The sequence below is a fragment of the Marmota flaviventris genome, chromosome X (genome assembly GCF_047511675.1).
Source record: "Marmota flaviventris isolate mMarFla1 chromosome X, mMarFla1.hap1, whole genome shotgun sequence".
In the NCBI taxonomy this organism is placed as follows: domain Eukaryota; kingdom Metazoa; phylum Chordata; class Mammalia; order Rodentia; family Sciuridae; genus Marmota; species Marmota flaviventris.
The window spans coordinates 134,342,798-134,359,921 of NC_092518.1; the positions used below are offsets into that span (position 1 = coordinate 134,342,798).

The 17,124-nt window shown below is 46.3% G+C and overlaps 1 pseudogene; it reads right to left on the reverse strand.

The window, feature by feature from the left end:
• Window positions 1-1,305: 1,305 nt before the first annotated feature.
• On the reverse strand, window positions 1,306-2,423 carry LOC139703186 (olfactory receptor 1N2-like; annotated as a pseudogene).
• Between the last annotated feature and the right edge of the window lie 14,701 nt (window positions 2,424-17,124).

The following is a 17,124-nucleotide window of genomic DNA, read 5'->3' on the forward strand; positions in this document are numbered from 1 at the left end:
TTCTACAGAACTGCCCGTTTCATCTGCATTCAAGGTAGTTTTGCAATTTCAACATTTAGTTTCCGTCCCTTCTCTCCTGCGTGATTGTATCTGCTTTTTGTTAAATCAACTGATCCTAATCAGACACCCATTTCATTGTGCCCAGAGATGCACTGGGCCAGCAACTCCCAGAGGGCCCAGCAGGCACTCGTGGCCTCTGCTCTGGGACATCTGCAGGATCAGCCGAGACATCTGAAGCAGGTGGAAGCCAAATCATCCGAGGGTCCTTCCCTCACAGGTCTTCCGTCTGTGTGCGGGAGACTCCAAGGCAGGCCCTGTGCACCAGAGATGCCCTCAAGTCCTCTCCACCGTGGCGGCAGCCCCAGGGCAACCCAACTGCTTTCAGGCAGCTCAGTGCTCCCAGAGCCCGTGTTCCAGGGAACAGTCGAGAAGCTTCACACTACTATCATGTCAAGCAGCATCGACCCCGCTGTCCTCCAGCAGTGGAAGCAGTACCAGACCTGCTCACATTCAAGGGGGCAGGGGAAGGGAGGGACACAGACCCCATGTCTCAAAAGGAGGCTGTCAAGGCCAAGGTGTAGAACACATGAGATGGACCCTCATCCTGTCCATCCCTGGAAAGACACTCGGCCACACAGTTATCATTATCATATGCACGTGTTTAGAGGGGCGTGAATGTCATTTCATCTAGGACTGTCCTTTGCAAAGTCAACAAGTCCAGGGCGTGGCTTGGACATGGGGAAGACAGCCATGTTCAGCCCAGGAGTACAGAAGGGGCACCTGTACTTTCCTCCACTTGGCTCACAAGTCTAGTGGTTGGGCCATGAGGTCAGAGCCCATGCGTCTATTGCTGCCCAGGGACAGGAGCACCTCATTGTGCCTGTTGTTCTTGAGAAGTGAAAGGAACCTCTTGGGCTCCATCCAAACAGTTCCTACCCCTGGGGGCTGCAGAAGGGGAACCCTTCTCTGAGCCTCCATTTGCCTACCTCTGGGGACCACACAGGGCCTAAGTCGGTACATATACAAATTCAAGGGACAGGCAGGGCTCCAGACCGGTGGCGAGGGACGTGGGACATACAGAATGCCCGGGAATTACATCCCCAGGGCCAGGAACACCAAAGTCAATCTGGGAGTGCTGGTTCACTGAGCAGATGAAGGTGGAAGACAGCAGAAATGTGGGACACAGCCAGACGCTTGGGAGATGGGTCTTGAGAGAGGGACAGTCCCCTCCCAGTGAAGGGGAGGAAAAGACAAGGCATCCTGGCTCAGAAGCAGAAGTTGGTGTCACCAAAACCAGACATTGCTTCAACTGAAGAGGCCCCTCAGGGCCCCCTTCATGTCCTCATTCCTTAGGCTGTATATGAAGGGGTTGAGCATGGGAGCCACCACTGCATATAGGACGGCGGCCACGGAATCCTCAACTGTGTAAGACGAGGAAGGCCACAGATAAATCCCAAGCAGGGTCCCATAGAACAAGGACACCACCGCAAGGTGAGAACTACAAGTGGAAAAAGCTTTCATCTTGCTCTGAGAAGAATGCAGTCTTAGGATGGCTGAGAAAATGCGCATGTAGGAAAGAGAAATCAGGAGGAAGGGGGTCACAAAAAGAAGGCTCCCCAGGGTATAAACAACCAACTCATTGACATGGATATCTGAGCAGGAGAGCTTTAGCAATGCATAGAGTTCACAGAAAATGTGTTGAATTCTGACACTTGCACAGAATGACAGTGTATCCATAAGCAGGGTGTGGACCAAGGGATAGATGTTTGTGACAATCAGAGCCACAGACAAGGAGGTGACACAGAATTCGGGGCTCATGGTTGCGGCATAGTGAAGAGGGTGACATATGGCTACGAATCGGTCATAGGCCATCATCGCCAAGAGGCCATTGTCCAGTTCTAGAAATAAAATCAGAAAATACATCTGAATGAGGCACCCAACCTAAGGGATGGACTGGCTCTGAGTCTGGATGTTCAGCAGCATCTTTGGTACAGTGACAGAGGTGAAGCAGATGTCCACACAGGATAGACTGGCTATAAAGAAGTACGTGGGCGTGTGGAGGGTGGGGGTGGAGCCGATAGCCAGGATGATGAGCAGGTTCCCCACCACCGCGACCAGGTACATGGATAGGAACAGGCTGAAGAGGAGGGGCTGATGTCCAGGCACCGCTGACAGTCCCAGGAGGAGGAATTCTGAGACGATGGTTACATTACTTCTCACCATGGCTTCCAGTTTCTACAAATTCACATTGGAAATACATCCGTCAACACGACCAGAGGCAGTTTGGGGAAGCCCGCACGACACCCATGTCACTGATGGAAATCATACTTGTGGAAGGATCTCCAGCCTGGGGTAGTCAGCACAAGAGAGTATGGGGACCCTACAGGCCACCAAGTGTCTTGAGGGTGCTGCTGAGGGCTGAGGTTCTCCGTGGGACTGACCTTAGTCAACCCCCCTCCTGCTTCCTGGGGAGGAAAGATCCAGGCAGAGAAGATAAAGAGAACTGAAGGAAAGTTGGGGGTTTTTTGGGGGGTGGGGAATGGGTAGAGGCAACTGTGTAAGACTTGTCTCAGTAGGAACTCTCAAAAAGGACCAAGGTTGACCTCCATGAACCATTCTGCTTGTCCATGTAGAGGTGTGAGAGATGACGATTAAGTTAAAATTGTGTGTGTGTGTGTGTGTGTGTGTGTGTCTGTGTGCATGTGTGTGAGAGACAGAGAGAGAGTGTGTGCTCAAACACAGGCACATTATATACTTGAAGAAGATATTCATCAAAATGTTAACAGGGGTTATCTCTGGGATGTGATTGTAACTTGCATCTTTCTTTTTTTATATTTATATTTTTAGTTGTAGTTGGACACACTACCTTTATTTTATTTATTTATATGTGGTGCTGAGGATCGAACCCAGGGCCTTACACGTGCTAGGTGAGTGCTTTTACCGCTGAGCCACAACCCCAGCCCCTGCATCTTTCTTGATACAATAAGCACGTATCGGTTTTCCCACTGTGCTGTATTGATGTCGACAAGTCTTCCAGGAGGATTCTGTGAAGGGCAACTCTCACACAAAAGCACAATTAGGGGCTCATACGCAAACAGTGTCATACAAAAGGGTGTATCATGAAGCCCACTGGATTTGAGAATACTCCCTTCCCCATTCTGAACGTTTCTGAACAGCGAGCTTTCTGGCCTAGCCACTTTCTTCCCCAAGTGGGATCCTGTGCCGCCCAGTGACAATAAGCATTTGTGTCCTACGAATGGAGAAATGGCACACTGGAAGCATCTCCACATAGTAGTTGTCCCAGGAGTTGTATCAAAGCAGTTCCTGGGGCTGCATGCCGAGGCAGCAATGGCATGGGAAAGGCCTGGGGTTCCATCCAGAGAGTCAGTAACCAGAGGCAACCCAGGAATATCACTTTAGGGAGAATAGTAGAAGATTTAACAAAAAGAAATGCACAGCACCACGAGTGGCATATGACTGGCTCAAAGAGACTTTCCCAGTGAATTTAAGATATGCAGCCTATGCTGTTAACAAAAACTGCCACCTGAGCACACACACACACACACACACACACACACAAAGGCTCTGATGCTGCAAGGAGAAGCACTGCAGGAGGAGAAAGCTCCGGGGCACTTCCCAGCAGATGCAGTGAAAGCAGGGGAGTCCAGTTCGAGAGCACCTAAGTGTTTAAACTGTTTGTTTGGGACATTGGAAATCCCTGAAATCCCCCCCACCCCGCCCCCACTTTCTGTGCATTTGATGTGCTCTGGGTGTGTGTGCACCCGCTGGCACATGCATACCCACGATCCAACAGCCACCTATGCCTCACTTGTCACTGGACTGGTGGACACCGGAGCCTTAAGTCCATCTAGGCTAGGAAAGAGACTGTGACATGGAAGGGCGGGAAGCTCCAGGAGGCGGTGGGAGGTGCCGCTGCCTGTCAGCAATGCAGGAAGGCAGAGGGTGCTTTCTTTCTTTTGAAATTGGTGTCTGAACTCTGTGACAAGGTGGAAGGTTGGCAAAGAGTGGAAGTGGGATGGGTCTGGGTCTGGGTCTGGTGGAAGCTGCTGCCCAGGGCAGGCTGTGGGGGCCTACACCCCTCCCCCATGCTCAGAGGTGTTTGGAGGATCTACTACTGAGACCTGGGCCCTTCTCCCCACACCCCTTGCAGCACATGGACTGAGGCTCTGAGAACACTGGGGGTGTTGCCACCTGCAGGGCTCCATGGGCCACCTGAGAAGGAAGATTGTATTGTAAGTATTCCATTATGATTACTTAATTTTATTTTTATCTTTAAAAATTTATTCTAATTAGTATTACTTAATTTATCCACTTATTCTATATTATTTCTCACCCACTTTTCTTACTTGTCAGTGGAGTTTATAGGTCCTTATTGATAAGTTATCTCTTATTTTTTGAGACACAGTGTGCCCTCAAGTGACCAATGCCACAGTTCCACTGGTGACTACTCTCTCCTCTCCAAGTTGTGCTGCTGACCAAACCCTAACACTTGATCCCACTGGTTGTTTGTTTTGATGCAGAGAATCACCTCCAGCACAGGGCACATTGTAGAGAGACAAATTCCTACTGAAAAGACCCTCATATACCAGACGAAGAGGAATCCACTCCAACAGATTCACAAGCAGTACAGAATCACACAAGGAACCATGATGCCTGAAAAAGTTCACATCTCCCCCAAAACTGAACCAATGATACTGAGGTGGATGAAATGCAAAGAATACAAAACTTGGCCATTCAAATGATCAATGCATTGAAAGAAGAACTAAGGAAGGAACAGAGGGAGACAATATGGGATATGAAAGGTACGTCAATAGCGAGAGACAGATTCTGAAAGAGAACCAAGAGGAAATCTTGGAAATGAAAGGCACAATTAAGTCAAGTGAAAACTCAGTTGAAAGTCTGCCCAACAGATTAGATCCAGGACAGGACAGAATTTCGGAGCACAAGGACAAAGTGGGCAGACATGAATATTCACATGCTCTTAAAGGAAAAAATGAGAAACTATGATCAGAATACGCACAAATCTGGAACGAAATTAAGAGTCCTGACTTAAGGTTCGCAGGTTTTGAGGAAGAAGCAGAGACACAGGCCAATGGCACTGATAACCTAGTCAGTGAAACAATAGCAGTAAAATTTGCAAACCTTGGGAATGAGATGGGCATCCAGGTACTGGAGACACTTAGAACCTCAAATAGACAAGACCCGGAAAGAACCTTCCCACGACACATTATAGTTAAGATGCTGAAAATCCAGAACAAAGGGAAATAATTGTTGTTAAAGCTGCAAGAGAAATTCCAGGTCACCGATAAAGGAAAATGAATCACAAAAACAGCAATTTCTCAGAAGGAAGCATTGAGGCCAGAAAAGCTCAGAAGAATGTGTTTCAAGCCCCCAAAGAAAATAACCACCAACCTGGATGGGCAGACCCAGCAAAGCTATCCTTCAGGAAAATAAAGGGATACAAATAGGAAAAGCAGAAGTCAAATTAGTTATGTGCTGAAGACATGATCCCATATTTAGAAGGCCCCCAAACTCCACCAGAAGACTTCTAGAATCAGCAAGCAGATTCAGAAAACTATCAGGATACAAGAGCAATCTTCATGAATCAATTACTTTCCTATACGCCAGTAATAAAGGTGCTGAGAAAGAAATCAGGAAAATGGTCCCATTCACAACAGCCTTTAAAGAAAACTTGGCATTTAACCTAACAAGATAGGCAAAGGACCTCGACAATAAAAATTGTAGAACACTGAAGAAAAAATTTGAAGAGGAGCTCAGAAGATGGAAAGACTTCCCATGTTCACGGATAGGCAGAATTAATATTGTTAAAATGGCCATACTGGGCTGGGGTTGTGGCTCAGAGGTAAAGCGCTCACCTAGCATGCATGGCATGAGGCACTGTATCCAATCCTCAGCACCATATTAAGTAAATAAATAAAAAGATTGTGTCAACCTATAACCTTTTTAAAAAAAAAAAAAATGGCCATACTACCAAAAGATTCAATGCAATCCCCGTGAAAATACCAATGACAGGGCTGGGTTTGTAGCTCAGTGGTACAGCGCTTGCCTACTGTGTGAGAGGCACTGGGTTCAATTCTCAGCACTGCCTAAAAATCAATAAAATAAAGGTTAAAAAAAAGAAATGCCTTTTAAAAAAATACCAATGACAGGGGCTGGGGTTGTGGCTCAGTGATAAAGTGCTTGCCTAGCCTGTGCGAGGCCCTGGGCCCGATCCTCAGCACCAAATATAAATAAATAAAATAAAGGTATTGTGTCCAACTACAACTAAAAAGTAAATATTTTTTTAAAAATACCAATGACATTCTTTACAGAACTAAAAAAAAAAATCATCTCTAAAATTCATTTGGAAGAATAAAAGACCCAGAATAGCCATAAAAGCCATGCTTTTTTAGTCAGTTATCACGATAACTGACTCAAATTATACTACAGAGCTGTAGTGACAAAACCAGCATGGTACTGGCATCAAAACAGACACAAAGGCCAATGGAATACAATAGAAGGCACAAAGACAAACTCACAAAGCTATAGTCTCCTTGACAAAAGTACCAAAAACATACCTGGGAAAAAAAGACAGCCTTTTTAATACATGGTGCTGAGAAAACTGCTACCACATGTAGAAGAATGAAAATAGGTCCTTATCCCTCACTTGCACAAAAGTCAACTCAAAATGGATCAAAGACCTAGGAATTAGACCAGAAACTTGGTGACTTCTGGAAGAAAACATAAGAGCATAAACATAAAACATAAACCCTCTAACATATAGGGATGGGCAACAACTTCCTCAACAGGACCTGTAAAGCTCACACAATAATGTGAAGAGTTAAGAAATGTGATGACATCAAATTAAAAAGGTTCCACACAGGAAAGGAAATGATTAAGAGCATGGAGAAAGAACCCACAGAATGGCAGAAAATCTTTGCCAGCTATTCCCTCCCACAGGGGGTTATTATCCAGAATATATAAAGAACTCAAAAAAATCTTAACACCAAAAAATAAAGCCCTCTAATAATAATTCGCTCAATAAATGGCCAAATGTACTAAACAGATATTTCTCAAAATAAGAAACGCAAAGGGACATCAAGTATGTGAGAAAAATGTCTGACATCCCTAGAACCAGGGAAATGCAAATCAAAACTACACTGAGATTTCATCTCACTCCAGTCAGAATAGCAACCATCAAGAACAGAAAGAAATAATGAATTCTGGCAAGGATGTGTGGACAAAGGAACACTGGTAAACTGTTGGGGGTGGGGGTTGTACATTAGCAATTCCACTACAGAAATTGGTATGGAACATTCCTGAAAACCATATGAACCAGCTATCCCACTTCTTGGTATTTATTCAAAAAAATCTAAATTCGGTGTACTGTAATGATCCACGCACACCAATGTTTACGGCAGTAGTCGAGTTATGGAACCAGTCTCGGTGTCCATCAACACAAGAATGGACAAAGAAAATGCGATGTAGACACCCAATGGTGTTTTATTCAGCCACAAAGAACAAAATGTGGAGGAAAATGGATGGAACTGGAGAACATCATGTGAAGCGAAATAAGCCACACTCAGAAAGTCAAAGGTCAAATGTTTTTCTCTCACATGGGAAAGCTAGAGAGAATAAAGGGGGAAAAGAGGGCCCTTGAGAAAACGGAAGAGAGGCCTTTAGGGTAGAGGAAGGGCGTTGGGGGAGAGAGGAGCACAGGGCAATGGGGAGATGCTGTGGAGTGAAATTGATCAGATTATGTTATATGCATATACGTCCATACTGCAGCAAAACCCACTTTCGGCATAGTTAACATGCACCGATTCGGAAAAAAAAGAAGTCATGTCCCGATGTCTTTGTCTCATCTTCTCGGGTCCAGGCCATGGAATCTGCAAAGGCGACATGTCTACGTGGTATGATTGCACCAATGGACATAGCTATGCTTATAAATCTGAAATTCAGATGAAGTAGTAAAGAGAGTAAAAATTGATTTTAAAATATTGATTCAAAAAGGGATAGATGATGGACTGGACAGACAACTCTCCATGGAAGAGACTGAAAAGCTCTCGTGGCTCTCCCCATAACGATGAACTACATGCTGTTGACCCAGGTGCTTTTAACGAACAAATTATTTTAACTCATCAGATGGTCAACTCCCTAACCCCATATCAAATACTAACAGGAAAGGAATAACATCTACCTTGTTCACTGCTCAATCCCCACGGCCTCCAGACAGCATAGCATTGAAGCTAAAACCAGGCAACCTCAGTGCACACAAAGGAATAGTGAGACACGAATCTTGAATATGAGCAAAGTGTAGTGAAAGGTTAATGAATTAAATGGGAATACAATTGTGGTGGATATTATGACTCCTATTAATGAGATTGAGTAAAACAATTGATGGAAAGAGAAATACTGGATCATGAACTGAATGGATGCTAAAATGAAACTTGTTAAATTTGGTGTTCCCTCTTGATTTTTGAAGCCCTTAGTGAAACTGCAACTGAAGGCTTGTCTCAAAGCACCAGAGCCTGGATGTCCCTTCCCCTGAATAAGCTGCCCCACCCAGACGTCTCCCTCATACCCCAACCCTTTCCATGTGCTCTCTGCAACTCATAATGTGTGATCCATCTCTTCTCAAGGCACTGCTCCACCCTGTACCTTAATATACGCTTGGCTGTGTCCACAGGGACACTACTTTCTCAGTCTGGTCCAGGGCAGACTGTCTTTTCCCTTTACCTCACATAACTCAGGTTCAGGAAGCAGGGCCAATGACCACGCCTCCCTCCCATTGCTACTTGCCAACGCAATATTTCCTCTGCCATCTTAAAGGAGACTCCCAGGAGTGACATCAGCAAACACAGCATGGAATGAAGCTTCTGGGGACTGGTCCTTCACAGAAACACTGGAAAAATATGCAGAAACTACCAGAATCAACTTCTTCCGAACTCACAAAAACAGCCAAAGACTTTCAGCACCCTAGCAAATGTGGAATCAAGAAAAAGGTGACTTAGCCAGGTGTGTGTGTGGGGGGGGTGCACGCCTGTAATCCGAGCAGCTGGGGAGGCTGAGGCAGGAGGATCGTGAGATCAAAGCCAGCCTCAGCAACTTAGAGAGGCCCTAAGCAACTCAGTGAGACCCCATTTCTAAATAAAAAAACAAACAGGGATGTGGCTCAGTGGTTAAGCACCCCTGGGTTCAATCCCCAGTACCAAAAAAAAACCCACAAAGAAAAGACTGAATCATGTGTCTCCGGTTTTGCAAGGCTGGCTGCAGTTTTTGTGGTTACAGCAGAAGAGAACACGAGGCAAGGAAACAAAAACCGGTAGGGGAATGTGAAAAAAGAGCATCCCTAGGAAGGGACCCATGTGCATACTGCAAGGAAGAGTGGCGTTGGCAGCATGACTGCCTGAAATTACAGTAAGGGAGTGAAAGGGAGAGGGGAAGTCGCATAGACAGATGGTGAACTACAGCTGCGATTCAGATGATGGATGGGGACTCCCAGGGGCTCCCTTCAGTCTTCTGGAGCCAATTCCAACTTCCTCACAGGAGCCCTGTTTAGAATTGACAACGGGGAACAAAATGGTTGATTTTCTTATGTGCTGGTACCACCTATTCTGTTCTCAATACTGAAGTGGCTTGCTGTAGACAAAAGGCGGTATTTGTTTTAGGTGCCAATGCAAAAGAAAACTTTCCTCCAACCTGTGGAATGCCAACTAGGAGAATTAAAACTTAAACAGTTTTCTCTGCGTGCCAGGACGTCAATTCCATCATCAGGATGGGATCTGCTGTCCAGAGGAAATGATCTGGTAACCTTCTCTCAGAAGAAGACAGCAGCTCCACCTGCAGGTCGCACTAGAACAAGCCACAAGATTGCAGAAGCTGCTTACTCACAAGGAGGAAACAGCAGAGGGGTCCTTTCCCGCTGAGACCTATGAGACAGCACAGATGGAGCCTGGGTGCAACAGTGAGCGACCACCCAGTAAACGCTGAGTTTAAAGAGTGAGCTACTGTACCTTAGAAGAACAATACAGAGGTGTTAGAAGGAGTGCAGCCAGTGTTAGAGAAGTTTCTTCAGTGTGGACTAACTTGCTCTTGTTGGTCACACTACAATATCCCAGTTCTGCCAGGACGTAAGCCTCATGCACAGATTTCTTCAGGATTTGAGAGCTACTGATAACATTGTGCAACAAACATGTTCACCCTGCTCTGCCAAATCCTTGTACTCTATCAATTCTTATACCTGGGCATCACCAACAGCTTTCGGTATCAGACCTGAAGCAGGAAGCATGCTTTCTTTTGTATCCCACTGGAGGGCACTTCTCAGTTACTGTTTGCTTTTGAATGGCGAGAAATTAAAGAACTTTTGTCCTGGGAGCAAAAGCCATCTTCCAATGCTGCTCTGCTGTCTCAGGGTTTTAACCGCCCCCACCACCACCACCACCACCACCACCACCACCACTCTTGGTGAGATTTGAGCAAAGACTGAAGAGGTCTGCACTTGGAAGAGAAGAAGGTCTTGCTGAAATATATTGATGATTGGCTTAGAGCAAGCCCCGTTTAGGAAAAATGTCCACTTGACACCATTTTGGTACTGAATCACCCAGTGTGCTATGGATACAAAGTGTCGCCCTTGGAAGGTCAGATTGGCAAGCAGAGAGGAGTTTACCTTGAGTTTTAATTTAAACAAGGAAAAGGGAGCTTGATGTCCAATTGGAAACAATCACTAACGTCAAAGTCCCCATAAACAGGAGACGGCTGTGAGAGTTTCTAGGCGTGGCACAGAGTTCTGCCCAATCCAGGGTCCTAGTTTTGGACGTAGACTTAAATCTCTCTTTATGAAGCCTTCAAGGGCTGGACTCAGTCCTGACATTAGACCACTGAGTGCCAGCAAGCCTCTAACTCTGTCAAAGAAAATTGACATCAGCACAGCCCAAGGGTGGCTTGAGTCTCGAAAGCACTCCAAGTTGTAAGTCCACAAAAAACAAGACATAGTTGTATGTCTACTTGTTCAGGTGCTTGGAGATTGTCCTGGACCTGTAGCTTCTTTCTCCAAACAACTGGAACAAACAACCAAAGGATGGACACGCTGTGTCTGAGCAGTCACTCAGAGACATCTTACATAAGTCAGAAAAGTCCACCTTGGGACAGGCCAGTAGGGTACCTGTGCCTCAGCAGGTTGTTTTGTTTGGGGGTTTGGGGACACTGGGGACTGAACCCAGGGGTGCTTTCCCACTGAGCTACATCCCCAGCCCTTCTGAATTTTTATTTTGAGACAGGGTCTCACTAAGTTCCCAAGGCTGGCCTCAAACTTGCGATCCTCCTGCCTCAGTCTCCCAAGTCACTGGGATTACAGGCATGAGCCACTGTGCCTGGCTGAAGCCAGTCTCAAAACACCTACATGAAGGGACATGTTGTAGCATGAATGAACTGGCAGTTTGGATATGGTCTTTCTTGATGGAAGACCCTTTCTAGCTTCTGTGGTCACTGCTCCCCACCTTTTAAATTAGAAAACAAAGCCATAATTGAACGATATGTGTGGTTGGGTCAGATGTTAACTATCTTGGGTCCCTGTGCTCTTTCCAGGTTTGCCCACCTGACTTACGAGCCACTCTGCCCCTTCCATCCTGGTGGACCTGAGGACCTGAAGAAAAGGGCACCAAGAAGTTAAAGGACCATATGATTCACTCTTAACAACCCACTATCCAGTGGCGCTTGCAGAGTAAAGCCTTGGGTCCATTCCTCTAGAGCAAAGCAAGTTCCACCAATGGAAGACACTTCTGGTCCTTCTTTGGAGTCTCTCCGGACCTGCACACCAGGAGAGGATCCTAAATATTTATTTGGAAGAACAAGATAACTAAGACAAGGAATTACGAGGATACGAACCCCTCTGATTATGTCTCTGATTTTCCACATGCCGCACACTTGATAGGACGAAGCCCAAATTAGGATAATTCAGACTTTGGCCACCACTGCCAAAGTGAATTATCACTGAACTTGTCACCCCAAGCGTCATCCACGCGTGACATGGGGGTCGGCTACTTCAACCTTCATGTGTTGCCTCCGATCTCCGAGGCTGTGGGAAACACGACCCTGATGAGCAACCGGGAATTGTGTACCATGCATGTCACAATCACCAAATGCCCGATCCCACTTCTGCCTTGAAATGGTCCCCTAGAATCCATCCCCTATGCATCCTGGACTCAGGTCTGCAAGCTCCTGAAATGCCATCCCCTCCATAAAACTATCTCAATCCAGACCCTTGCCCATCGCCAGCACCCCTTCTACTCCTTCTGTCCCCACCTCCCACTGCCTGTCTAGACTCCTGTGTCCTCAAATGCTCCCCAACAAGCACATCCACCCACCCCTTGGCCTACGTATAGTGTTACTGCTGAACCGTATGGATGGGTCTCCTCTCGATTTCTGTCATAGCCCTACATTCCAGAGCCGAGCCTTCGGAATCAATCTTCAAGAGCAGTCCTTGCACCGGGTGCACCACGTGAAGTGGGGCTGGGCCTCCATCAGGCGCCCTCTACAACTGGTGGCCTGAGTCATTAGTATCAGAGTATAGCTGGCCTGGCTTTGTCTGTGGTCTCTTCCTTCCTGACAGAGCAGGTCACTTCCACCATTTGCTCTGTAAGCCAGATGCTGCTATCAGGAAAGTAGGGGCATATGAGGGGAAGAACCCAGCTTTCTGGGCTCTGGACTCACCCCGCCTTGCTTTGCAGATTGCTAAGAACTGGGCTGTGCTCCCAGCATAACCACCCACCCCCACCATAACCAGCATCTGCTACTATCACTCCCCACCTGCCATAAGTGGAATCTGGGGAAATGCTGAACTTCTTCTGCATCATGGTCGCCATGTAACGTCCGGCAAGTCGCCACTTCCAGAGTTAGCATTTCTTGCTCTGTCTCAAAGCATCGTTTGTTCCTCGGAATTAAATTGCATCCTCCATATGGAAGGCCATCCACAAGTATTTAAAGGATTCTAAATGGTGACAGTTGAGATGGTCACCAGGGCCAGGAGTTCTGGAGTGTGACACAGCTGAATTCGGACCCACTTCTGCCTCACTCTAGCAGAGTGAAGTCTGGACAGTTAGGTCACCTCACTGAGCTTTGGTGTCCTTGCCTATGGAACACTCCCTCGTACATTCTCCCGAAAGATGAGTGAGAAACGAGACACGTATGTGAAGCTCCCAGCACAATTTTTTAGCATATTGCCTTTTATATTTCTGCTTTTTGTTTGGATTTGTTTGGCAGTGCTGGGCACTGAACCCAGGGCTTGGTGCATGCCAGGTGAGTGTTTGACCACTGAGCTATGCCCAGCCCAGCACAGCCCAGCCCAGTCCAACTTTTTACTTTATTTCTTTTTTTCTTTCTTGGGGTGCTAAGGATGGAACCCAGGCCCTGACACATGCTCAGCAATTACTCTTTCACTGAGGTACATCCCCAGCCCTCCCAGCACAGTCCTTTGCTCTAAACCAAGGCTGCCATATTGATTGGCAGCTTTTGATGTTCTCTGGTAACCTAGAGCCTGGGGGCCACACAGCTCTATCCTGACAGACCCAGAAGGGACCCTCCAGCCTGGCCTTTTCCTGGACCTTGCCAGTAGGGTCTCTTGGTGCATGCCAACCAAAGTCTGGAGATCCTGAGAAAACCCAATACGGAAAGGCATTCTGAATGGTAGTAAACTGCGATGCTGGCTGGGATCCTGACCTCGCCATGTCTCTGCAGTGACTGCAACAGTGACAACTAGCAAAGGGTGGTTTCCTCTCAGTTGCAGTGGACATGGCTGAGATTATGTGAAAGACTTGGAGGGCTGTGGGTCCCTCCAGAATGCTCAAAGTTCTGTAAGCCTTCCTCCCAGCCTTCCTTCATCCTCAGTGGACCCTCATACCCACCCTTTGAATCTCCAGTGCAGAAGCCAAACAACTCACATCTTGCATCATCTGGGTTTTGCACATTGTGTCTGTGAGCTTGGTTATAATAGTTAATTACTAGTAGCCTGACCAACACTGGGTGATACCTGCAGCTGAACTTGTGACCCAGAATAGCAGAGGACCAGAATGTGTGTCCTAGTGACCACACAGGATGTCACCTGTCTGGGCACATCATGGACTCAGGGCTTTGCCATAGCCTCCCACCACTCTCCATTCCACTTTGTGCTTTCTGCACTAGGGCCCGCAGGTCCTTGTCACTGAGACAGAGGCCTGGAAGTGTGGTTATGGCATACATTCCTGGCCAGGGTTCCTCCTCCAACATCATCTGGAAGTCACAAATCTGATGGCTGCACCAATAATACAAGATCACCACTGCTCTCAACCCTGGAGGCTGACTAGACCTGCCTCAGAGTGACCAGGGCTAGCTCAGCAACACATGGAATACACACAAGCTTCTCTCCTCAGTGCCAGCCACACCCTGTTCCTCTTCCAGGGAAGTTGTTTTGTTCAGAAAGAAAGGCCTGTGCTAGCGAACATTCCTAGTGCTGGTTAAACACCATATCCAGAAGCCTGCCTTTGCCTCCTTTCTAAGCTCATGCCCAGAGCTTCTGAACTTACAGAAACCTCACCTACCCACCCCTCAGTTTCCCTTGTGCAATGTCTTTTGGATGGGGCATGCCTACTCAAAGACATGCCAAATACATCTGCAGCTCATCTACTGCTGGGATGGACAGTAGCCTGGCTTCCCTATGCAGACATGGCTGTCTACTGTCTGCACACAAAGTTCTCCATGCATTTGAAAACTTCCCTGTGAGCTGCTGGCCAGGTGTTTTTCACCAGCAACAAAAACCTGTGTCTCCCCTATGTCTTCTGTCTTCCACATTTTCAGTTGGCCACAGCTCTCCAGAATGTTCACCAGTGTCCAATAGAGCCTTTCACCTCTCTCAGTGCCCAGATACCTGAAGCCTTCACATATTTCTGTAAGACTTAAGAAGTAGCACTCCAAGAACATGTTTGTACACCAAAGGACATGGGGAAGGGAGTTCTTTTGTAAGTCCTGTTGGCAAAAGAAGGCAGAGCTTTTCTTGATTCTGGGGAGGGTACACTGCCAAGACCCAACACTTGCAGCCTGATATGGAACCAGCTTTCCTCATCTGGTTTTAATACCACCCATGGGAATAATATGATTATCTTTTCACCCACCTTTAACCAGAAAGTTCCTTATAAGGTGCTCAGGAGCTTTCCTGGAGCCTTGATCCACAAGAGCAGGAGAGTAGAACCTGGAGGCAATAAGAGGAGGCCAGGAGCACTGTTAACAAGGATGAAAATAGAGAAGCTTCAGGGACTCCTAGTGCCTTGGGAGAAAAATTCCCATAAATGCTTGTTAATGAAAATGGTGTAATTGACCCTTTGGAAGGAGAAATGTTTCCATATTTTCTGATGTATTCCTCCGATCCCACTGGGAAAGTAGAGCTTCAAAATGAACTGTAACAGGCACTGGTTTAAAAAAAATAAAACACTAAACGGTCCCTTGGGGCAGCGCACTTCCACCATCCAACAAAGACAGAAAATGGTTGTCTTTCCTGTATACCCATTGCCTCAGTGATCACACTGAATAAAGAAGGAAAAGGGAGGCCGGTTGAATGAGTTTGCATCCTAATAGTTACACTATATTTTCTTTCTCACATTTTACCTCTAACCAGTGGTCCTCAAAGTGATGTCCACAGGCCAGCATTATAAGCATCATCAGCTAAATCTCTGGGAACAGTGAGCTTTGTGGCATTTTAATTGTCTTGTTCCTAACCCATTCTCCCAAGCTCTGCAATGGCCCTGAAAACTAGCAGCCTGATGTCATGGCAAAAACTAGAAATCTAGCCAGGCGTGGTGGCGTGGGCCTGTAATCCCAGCGGCTCAGGAGGCTGAGGCAGGAGGATTGTGAGTTCAAAGCCAGCCTAAGCAATGGTGAGGTGCTAGGCAACTCAATGAGACCCTGTCTGTAAATAAAATACTAAATAGGGCTGGAGATGTGGCTCAGTGGTTGAGTGCCCCTGAGTTCAATCCCCAGTATATAACAAAAAAAAATAGAAATCTAGGGACTGAGGTTGTGGCTCAGTGGTAGAGTGCTTACCTACCACATGTGAGGCCCTGGGTTTGACCATCAGCACCACATAAAAATAAATAAATAAAATAATGATATTGTGTCCAACTACAACTAAAAAGTAAATATGAAAAAAAAAATTGGGGGCTGGGGATGTGGCTCAAGCCGTAGCGCGCTCGTCTGGCATACGTGCGGCCCAGGTTCGATCCTCAGCACCACATACAAAGATGTTGTGTCCGCCGAAAACTAAAAAACAAAATATTAAAAAATTCTCTCTCACTCTCTCAAAAAAAATTTAAAAACTAGAAATCTAGCAACCACTGGAAGAAAAACTTCAGTTTGGAAATCCTTCAAATCCCCATTCTTTTTTTAAATTAACTTATTTATTTATTCATTTTACAGTAGAATGCATTTTGACACATTGTACACAAATGGAGCATAACTTCTCCTTCCTCTGGCTGTATGTAGTGCAGAGTCACTCCAGTAGTGTGATCATACGTGTATATAGGGTGATAATGTCTGTCTCTTTCTACAATCCTTCACAACCCCATAACCCCACCTATCCCCTGTGCACAATCCATAGTTCCTTCATTCTTCCATACCCCTCCACCCTGCCATGGATCAGCATCTACTTATCAGAGAAAACATTCAGCTTTTGTTTTGGGGGGATTTACTTATTTCACTTAGCATGATATTCTCTAGTGCCACCAACTAACTGCAAATGCCATAATTTCATTTTCTTTAAGGCTGAGTAATATTGCATTGTGCAGATGTACCACATTTTCTGTATCCATTAATCTCTTGAAGGGAATCTAGGTTGGTTCCATACTTTAGCTATTGTGAATTGAGCTGATATAAACATTGATGTGGCTGCATCACTATAGTATGCTGATTTTAAGTCCTTTGAGTATAAACTGAAGAGTGGGATAGCTGGGTCAAATGGTGGTTCCATTCCAAGTTTTCTGAGGAATATCCATACTGCTTTCCATAGGGGTTGCACCAATTTGCAGTCTCAACAGCAATGTATGAGTGAACCTTTTCCCCACATCTTCACCAACATTTATT